Genomic DNA, 9,002 nt, shown 5'->3' on the forward strand with positions numbered 1-9,002 from the left:
AATGAGGTCACCTCTTATTCTTCGGAATTTCAACGTGCAGTTTACAGGCACAAGCCAGCAAACGCTTCTTGTATGGCTACCTTTTCATTCCCAGAATTATTTTTGTGAACCTCCTCTGAACCCTCTCGAATGTCAGCATATCCTTTCTTAGCTAAGGGGCCCAAAATTGCTCCCGGTATTCCAAGTGAAGCCTTACCACTATCAAATGCGTGGGCAAGGGTCTCACAGATGGAGTACAAAGTTGGTAGGTGTGCGGCCGCCTATTTTGGAAGAAATAGTAGAATTCTGAGGATGATTTAAATGGTGAAAGATTGCAGCATGCTGTTGTGCAGAGGGACTTGGAAGTTCTTACGCATGAATCGCAAAGCGGTGACCTACAGATGCAAATGGTTATAAAGAGGGCAAATGAAATTGCGAAAGGGACCGAGTTTAAGATCAGGAATACTGTGCTGCAACTGTGCAGGGTACTTGTGAGGTCGCACGCTGATTCCTGAACGCAGTTCTGGTCTCCGTTCTTGAGTAAGGAGCTACTGGCTTTGGAGGTAGCGTAGAGGAGGTTGACCAGGTTGGATCTGGAAGATGAGGGAGTTAGTTAGCCTCTGAGGAGAAACTGAGTTTTCTGAGACTACTTGCACACACAGCGTGGAACACAGAACAATAGAGCACAGGAAAAGGCCATTCGGCCCAGAATGTTTTCCTGAACTGGCTAAAAAGCAAACCAAAAAAACGCTCAAACACTAATCCCGCCTACCTTTACCATGCCCATATCCCTTCATCTTCCTCACATCCATGTGCCTATCAAAACATCCCTTAAAAGCCCTTAATGTATTTGCTTCCACCACTATTCTAGGCAGTGATTTCCAGGGCACCACCACGCTCTCAGTAATACAATACCCTTCACCCTGTCTAGCCTTCAATGCATTCCCTCTAGTATTAGACATTTCAACCCTAGGAAACAAGATTATGCCTCTCATAATCTTGTAAACCTCTATCAGATTTCCCTTCAGCCTCTGGCACTCCAGAGAAAACAACCCAATTGAATCCAGCCTTTCATGATAGCACAGGCCCTCTAAACCAGGCAGCATCCTGGTAAACCTCTTCTGCACCCTCTCCAAAGCCTCAACATCCTTCCTGTACTGAAACGACCAGAACTATATGCAATTCTCCCGATGAACGAGAGAGGATCTCAGACAAAAACGGTAAAACTATGAAAGGGACAGATAAGACAGAGGCAGGAAATTTGTTTCCGATGATAGGTGAGACTAGAATGAAGGGACATTGCCTCAAGTTGCGGGGAAATATATTTAGGACAGGGATGAGGAGGAACTGCATTTCCCAGAGAATAGTGAATCAATGGAAGCAGTACAGAGAAACAGTCGAGGTTACTTCATTGTTAAATATATTTAAGGAACAGTTAGAATTTTTTGCATAGCAGGAGAATTAAGGGTTTTGGCGAGTATACAGGCAGGTTGAGCTGAGTCTGGGACAGACCAGCCGTGATCTAATTAAATGGCGGAGCAGCCTCGTTGAGCCAAATGGTCTACTCCTGCTACTATTTCTTATGCTCTAATATTCTGATACATTTGCTGTGTCGAATATTGTAACCAGTGCATTCACCGATAGTGTAGAACAGTAATTAGTACACACACATACGGCGTAGAGTACTGTAGCCTTGCACGTTCACTGATTGGGTATAGCACACTAACCAGTGTATACATTAATACGTACTCCATTAATACGCACACTCACCAGGGCAAAACATTGTGGACGACACATACAATTCTGTGATACCAATCTATTCTCGAATAAGACGCCCATCAATAGATCATTGTGGAATCTGGGGCGAGTGGTCAGCGCAACGCTGTACAGCACAGGCGATCCGGGTTCAATTCCCACTGTCGCTGTCTGTAAGGAGTTTGTACGTTCTCCCAGTGAGCACGTGGGTTTCCTCTCACTGTCCAAAGACGTAGCGGTTGGTAAGTTAATTGAGCCTTGTAAAGTAGCATTAAACTGGGGGATTGCTGGGCGGTGCGGCTTGAAGGGCCGGAAGGGCCGGAGATTCTGCAGATGCTGGAAATCTTGAGCAACTCACACAAATGATTCGCTTCTCACCACCTTTTTATTCTGGCATCCGAAGAAGGGCCTCGGCCAGAAATATCGACTGCTTATTCCCCTCCGTAAATGCTGCTGAGTTCCCCCAACATTCTGTGCGTGTTGTAGCAGATAGATTTACTGTGTAGAAAACCATGGTCACTGCGCTCACTGACTCTGGAGAACGCTGTAACCGATACTTATAGATTCTGGGCTGGACAACTATAACGAGTACGGTATATAATCTTACTCGCGTTGAACGCTATAACTAGTAAATTCACCTACACGCGTGGAACACTAAATCTAATACGTATTCTCCATGTGTTAGCTGCAATGTCGTATTCCATTAATACGCAAACTCACTGGGGTGAAACAATATAGGAGATGCATACAGTTCTGTGAGGCCCTTCAATCAGTCACTGTGGAACTCCCCCTTCCCCCGAATTCCTATTTATTGCCCAATTCCGACGTATATTTTACACACACACACACACACACACACACACACACAAGTGATTCTGCAAGTGCTGGAAATCCTGAGAAGCACGCACACAATGTCGGAGGAACCCAGCAGGTTAGGCAGCACATAGGGAAAGGAATAATAATTCCTCTCCATAGACGCCGCCTGACCTGCTGAGTTCCTCCAGCATTGTATGTGAGTGTGCTTATGTGTCTGCGTGTGTGCGCGTTCGTGTGTGTGTGCTCGTGTGTGTTTATGTGTGTGTGTGTGTGTATTTGCGTGTGAGTATGTGTGTGCGTGTGTATATGTGTGTGTTCGTGAGTGGTGTGTGTGTAAGAGAGAGAGAGAGAGAGATGTGTTGTGTTGTGGCGATAACAAGGCCGGGGTGGGATTTCGAGTAACGAAGTCGGGTGCATAGCTGAAGTTGATGAAACCCTGTGTCCTACCCCTATCTCCACCTATCTGAATCGCCCCTGGTGAGGGAAAATGCTTATGAGTTCAGATCAGTGTCGATGATTCTCGGCTCTGTTTAAAATTGCCCTATATTTCCCTATAACTGACCCATGCCCGGCTCTGAAAGGAGGAGGGTTAGGCATGGGGCTAGCAATCCCATCCAGTAAAAAAAAACACAGCTATAGAAACGCTCACAGAAACTCTAAAGATCTCATACAGGGGAGAGGTATATGGGTTCTATTTCCCTCTGGCCTCTTGCATCATGACCGTGTCGTCTAATGGCTAGTACCACGGCCACGGCTCGCCTCTCAGTGAGGGGTCTCTCAGTTTAACCAGCAACTCTGGGAGGTTTCGCACTCTCCAGCTCCCGGTGTTACTCCGCTCGCTTTTGCCGTGTGCGCTGTTTACACTCGCGCAGGAGGCGAATTTCAACCCCGCATTCTTATCCCATTAACGTGTTAACACAATCTAAAAATAACCGTAAACTTTAGCGCTGATGTGTATTAAGCAGCTGGCTTGTGAACAGGGTGCGCGTTTAATCTGGAAAAGTATATTAAAACAACTTTTATCTTAGCGCTATCCGGAAGATAGCGACCACCTCGTATGCGCTAATGTTCAAGAAATTTGTTTTTCTTAGAGACCGTTTAACTAGGGATAACTGAGGTGGTGCCGGACTCGTTCTCAAGACCCCCCAAAATATAATTGAAGATAGAAATGAGAAAATGTCCCTAATTTGAGGACATGATCTAAATTTTAGTTTAAATTTGTCTTTAAGAAGCGCTTTTTATCTTTGTAGATTTTCTGCATTATCCAAATGTGACAAGGTGACTATCCAGAGTCAGACTATGTGTTCTGGCCATATCGATTTGATTTTATTCAATCGACATCTTCTTATTTTATTATGCTTTTTACCTTACTACGTTTATATGTATACACACACAGGCTGATAAGCAGGTACTGGCCAACCAACCAGACATGGCAATACTGGACAAGGAACAGAAGAAAGCGATAGTAATAGATGTGGCAATCCCGAATAACAGTAACATCAGGAAGAAAGAATATGGGAAGCTGGAGAAACATCAGGGGTTGAAAGAGCAGATAGAAGGGATGTGGAAGGTTAAAGTCAGAGTAATCCCAGTGGTGATGATGGGGGCACTTGGAGCTGTGACACCTGGACTGGGAGAGAGTCTCCAACAAATCCCGGGAAGAACAACTGAGATCTCGGTCCGGAATAGCGCAGTACTAGGCACAGCAAGAATACTGTATCGAACCCTCAAACTCCCAGACCTCTAGTAGAGGACCCGAGATTGAGGGAAAAATACGCGTTCACACCGCCTATAAGGGGTGAGAAAAAATAAAAATTACATATATTCAGAAAAAGAGGCCTTGATTTTAAGCATAGATTAGAGTTTGAAACAAACCCGGCTCCCGGCTGCTGTTCTTGGAAGAGGTTGTGCTCTGAAGTATCCCCAGACTGTGGTACAATGCCTTAAAAGCCCGCCATATGATCTCCTTCCATGGTCGAATATCTCTGTGCAACCAGATTCTTGCTATCCTTGGGGTGCGAGAAATTCTGGGTCTCGAAGCAACGAATAAATTCTGTGATACTCTGTTCGGTTATTTTTCTACCCTGTGCTACCTCAATGCACTTGACATTGGAATGAATTAGCCTGTATGGACGATATGAAAGGTACGCTTTTTACATGTGACAATCATAAAACAATTTCAAACAGAGGAGACTCTACAGATGTTGGAAATCCGCAGCAACACGCACCAAATGTAGAGGAACTCAGCAGGTCAGGCAGCATCTATGGAGGAAAATAATAGGTCGACATTTCATCGGAACTCAATAGACTAATTTACCAATTTGGTTTCAGCCCGCTTCTGGAAGGGTATCAGGGAAACTTTCTGCTCAGTTTAGCAATATTGGGATTTATTCTGATTTTAAAGGAAATAAAATCCGCGCAGATCCGACTTTTAATTCCTTTTAGCCGCTGAAAGCAAAACTGTACAGATAAGAAAGACAAGGTGATTCATGTTCTGTCTGTGTAATGTACGAGTCAAGGCCGACGCTTTTAATCATTGCCATGTCGGAAGTGTATTTTTTTTCTCTTTCTGTCTCTCCAACTCAGCAGGCGTTAAAAGATAAAATGCATTGCCCGGGCAAAGTGGGACTGTCCAACCAGTCTCCTTGCGGCATTTCCCTTGGGGAGTTAAGGACCGGTGTAGAGTGCTGCCGTAGGTTGCGGCAGGATTGCCAAGACTCCGAAACGACAAGTACGTGAAGTCAGGGAGTTGACACAATCAGTCGCACTTCTAAGATTAACAGTCACCGAGCACCTTTAGTACTTTAATAACTTGTGCTAATTACCCGATTTAAACCGTTCTCTGCCGTCACTTTCCGTACAAATCAGAATCAGGCTTATTGTCACCGACTTCAAAGTTGGAAGCAACTATCAGCTTACAGTTTCCAGCGCCTTTAGTAATTTAATTATCTGTGCTATGAACATGACCTCACTACTTTTTTTAATTTCCTATTTTTGCGCTACTAATATACTTAAATTTTTATAAATTTAAGTAAATATAAATTAAATTTATTTAATTTACTTAAAGTAATTCACGGTTTCCGCTATTATTATATATTGCAAAGACAACAAATTTCACGACATATGCCGGTGATATTAAACCTGACTCTGATTCCGAATTATCCCATTTAAATCGTTCTCGGCCGTCACTTTCCACAGAAATCACAATCACTGTCCTCAAAGTTCAAAGTAACTTTCAGCTAATATTTACAGCCACTCAGCATTTTTATTGATTTTAATTATTTCGGCAAACTATCCCTTTTAAACCGTTCTCGGCCGTACAAATCAGAATTAGGTTTATTATCGCCGTTTTGTGTGTTCTGGTGTTTTTTCCTTCTTTTCCGGCACAGTGTAAAGACATGAAAGTTGTCATAATTGCTAATTATAATTATATATACATATATAATAAATTTAGATTAATTGGGTGACCGAAGATCTCCCGAGGAGGCTCTGCACGAAGCAAAAAAGAAAAACCAAGAGATCGTTCTGAAACACAAGATCTCTCTCTCTCTCTCTCGGTGATCTGTCTTTAAAAAAAAACAAACAATGAAAATATATTCGAACACGGCCTCAATGCATGGAAATGGTTATTAATGCGACCCTGATTTCAGAGCCAGTTGCCTCGCAAAGGCCAATAAGCGTTACTTTCGTTGCAATTGGTGATCTATAAATAGCTTTAGTGGGTCAACTTTTGGTTCAGTCTCTCTTGTCTAATGCTTGCATAAAATATCCTTAAAATATTGTACTGTACCTGCCGACTTTTCGTTCGCCTCCAGTGACGCGTCAATTTTAACTTCAGCGCTACGTTTCAATTAACCCTCAGCAATTAGTGTTACCGGTTCTGTTCTCACTCTGACACTTCCCCATCATTACATACCACAAGGAACGCATTAAATAAAACACTTCATATGTACTTTAGAGTATTAATTGCTGACCCATTATTAAACTACGATAGAGATTCTGAATGAATTTACCGACCCACTGCAAGTAACACGGCATTACTGAACGCGCGGCCTTCCTTTAAGCGTATATCCAATCTGTCTAAATTTGCCTTCATGTGAACCCCGCTCTGTCTACAAACGCACACGCCGAATAGGAACTCCCAATGTTGACACGGACCTTTAGAGATGAATTATTTTTTACTGAAAGCTCGGGTTGATTAATGGGGCCGATAGTCGTTTTTTTTTGTTGGAACAGGGAGCTCTCAAATAAAGAGAGGCCTTATTGTGAAAATTGACTGTGAGGCGTACATTTATCACGGAGGAGATTTGCCCAAATTAATGAGGGCAGTAAAGGTAGTAGCGGTGGGGGGGGGGGGGGTTGCTGAAGCACGGGGATAATTTTTGTTGCCCTCTAGTGTAGTTTGTAGGGTTTTTAATGTAACCCCACTCTAGGAGGTAGCTACGAGTGCTCATGCAGTCAGACATACACAGAATCGTTCTGGTCAAACCTATGCTGGCTCTTTTTTAAAAAAAGAATATCTGTCAAATAGGCAGATCACTGACAACCCATCGCAGACTCTTCACTCTGCCCGACGCAACTGCAGTTGCGTTAGATAGTGCAGAGATTTTTAAGGTTTACGTGCAAACTCACAGGCAAGTCTGAGCATAAATCCAAATTGCCGGTTTTACTTCTTTCTCAAGTACTTGCAGAAGCCTCAGATCGACCGCTTCATGAACTTCAGATGCAAGTGAGATTGAGTCACGGTGGACGATAACCGGAGGGTGTGGTGGGGGTGGGGGGTTCGTCTTAACTCTCGGCTAGCCCGTGGCTACTGTGTATCAGAAGGTGCAGATCTGACCGTGTGTTGAGTGACTGCGTGTTCCAAATCGGTGTCTAATCTCCGATCTTTTACAATCATCTGCTTCCTTTCGTCCCCACCATTCCGCCACAAGCGTACCTAAATCAGTGGCTGATATTCCGGGCTCAACAGCCGCAATCTGCCGTTTAATAGATATCATAGCAACACGATTCAAACAACGTTAGAAGACGCCCGAGAGCGTTGTAATTTCACTCAGAGGAAAATACACAGAATGTAACACTTACGTGATGGTTAAGAACTGGAAATGTGTTTTCTTCCTGTAATGTCGTTTATAAAAGGATCCCTTTTGCTTTCACTGAGCATATGACAGATGATCAGGGTCTCTCTCTCTTTGTTTCCACGCCATTTCGGAACGTTTCTTCAGGTCCTGCAAACTTCCAACTTCGTGCAGGGAATCTCCCAGCTGTAAGTTCAGATTTCGACTGCGGGCGACGTTACTCCCCAATTCTCCCTCCACGCCTCCCCCCCCTCTCTCTCTCTCACACACACACACACAGGCACAGACACAGAGTGACACTTCACTCCGAATGTAGAAGGGTGGCGTGGGGGTAGGGGTGGAAATTAAACATCCAGTTCAGGAACGTCAGTATTTCCCATCTCTTTCTCTGGCCGTCGTGCACGTGGTCTCTTCAGGTTGAATAAAAAATGTGACCGCAATATTAGCACCATATAACAGACATGAAAATATGGAAATCTTTGGAATTTGCTTTCTCTCCCCCTCCCTCCCTCTCTCTCTCTCTCTTTCTCCTGGTTTTGCAAGTACCTTTCCGCCCGCGTTCCTTTATCGTTGTATGTCCGTGCCGGGTGTTTGCAATTACCTTGCTTACAGTCGCTGTAACATTCTATGCCCTAATCGTTATATCTACCCTCTGCTCTCAAGGACAGGACCCCCTTATCTCTCACCAAACTCTAGTACATTGATAGACTGTTGAGTAGAGCGAGAGAGAGAGAGAGAGAAAGAAATTAAAACACGCGGTAAGTATGGGAAAAGTTAAATTCTGCGCTGGTTCAGGAGGCGGACAGCGTAAGACCGCCTACAGAACTCTGAAGGGCGGAAGTGTTTAATAGAGGGTAAAAACCGTATGGGAAGGAACTGTGCCCAACCCACGGCTGGTGGGAGACAAATGTGCATAGTAAGACTCAAGTTAATTTCTTGTCATTTGTCACCCTCGAATGATTACCAAATTTGATCATTCTGTATCTAGCTATTTAAGAAAAAACTGGTTGGAGGTTTCTGAAGCAGAAGAGGGCAAAGAGCTGAGAAAAACGAACATCAAAAGGTCTAAATAGACCGAATAGACACTTTAAAGCAGTCATTTCAAACGCCCAGTCGAGACAAGCTGCACTCGCATCAAGGGAAGATGTCTCAGCAGGCTCCGTAAGAGTATATGACAGTTCACACGCGAGTTTCCCTGCACAGTCGTGGACCCAAAACTGCCAGGCGAAGAACCTCAACTGAGACGGGTGATAATCTCTCACCAAGGGGACATGTCCACAGTTTAAGTCAAGCAGTGTCTGTGTCATGGGTCTGGGTTGCTGGGTGTTGCTGAGTGAAAGCAAGGGCAGTTTCAGAACGATATGTCATGAACTG

The 9,002-nt window shown here is 44.1% G+C and overlaps 1 protein-coding gene across 3 annotated transcripts in view; it reads right to left on the minus strand.

The window, feature by feature from the left end:
* Window positions 1–8,420, minus strand: part of tbx1 (T-box transcription factor 1) — a 37,621-nt gene extending 29,201 nt beyond the window's left edge. For 2 of the 3 annotated variants that reach the window (XM_072240880.1, XM_072240876.1), the window contains exon 1: window positions 7,636–8,420. The gene's annotated coding sequence lies outside the window, so the exon portion shown is untranslated. Of the gene's footprint in view, window positions 1–7,182; window positions 7,240–7,635 lie in introns of those variants that run through there. The other variant, XM_072240877.1, reaches the window with a different exon arrangement.
* Between the last annotated feature and the right edge of the window lie 582 nt (window positions 8,421–9,002).

Source organism: Mobula birostris, chromosome 22 (assembly GCF_030028105.1).
Source record: "Mobula birostris isolate sMobBir1 chromosome 22, sMobBir1.hap1, whole genome shotgun sequence".
Taxonomy (NCBI): domain Eukaryota; kingdom Metazoa; phylum Chordata; class Chondrichthyes; order Myliobatiformes; family Myliobatidae; genus Mobula; species Mobula birostris.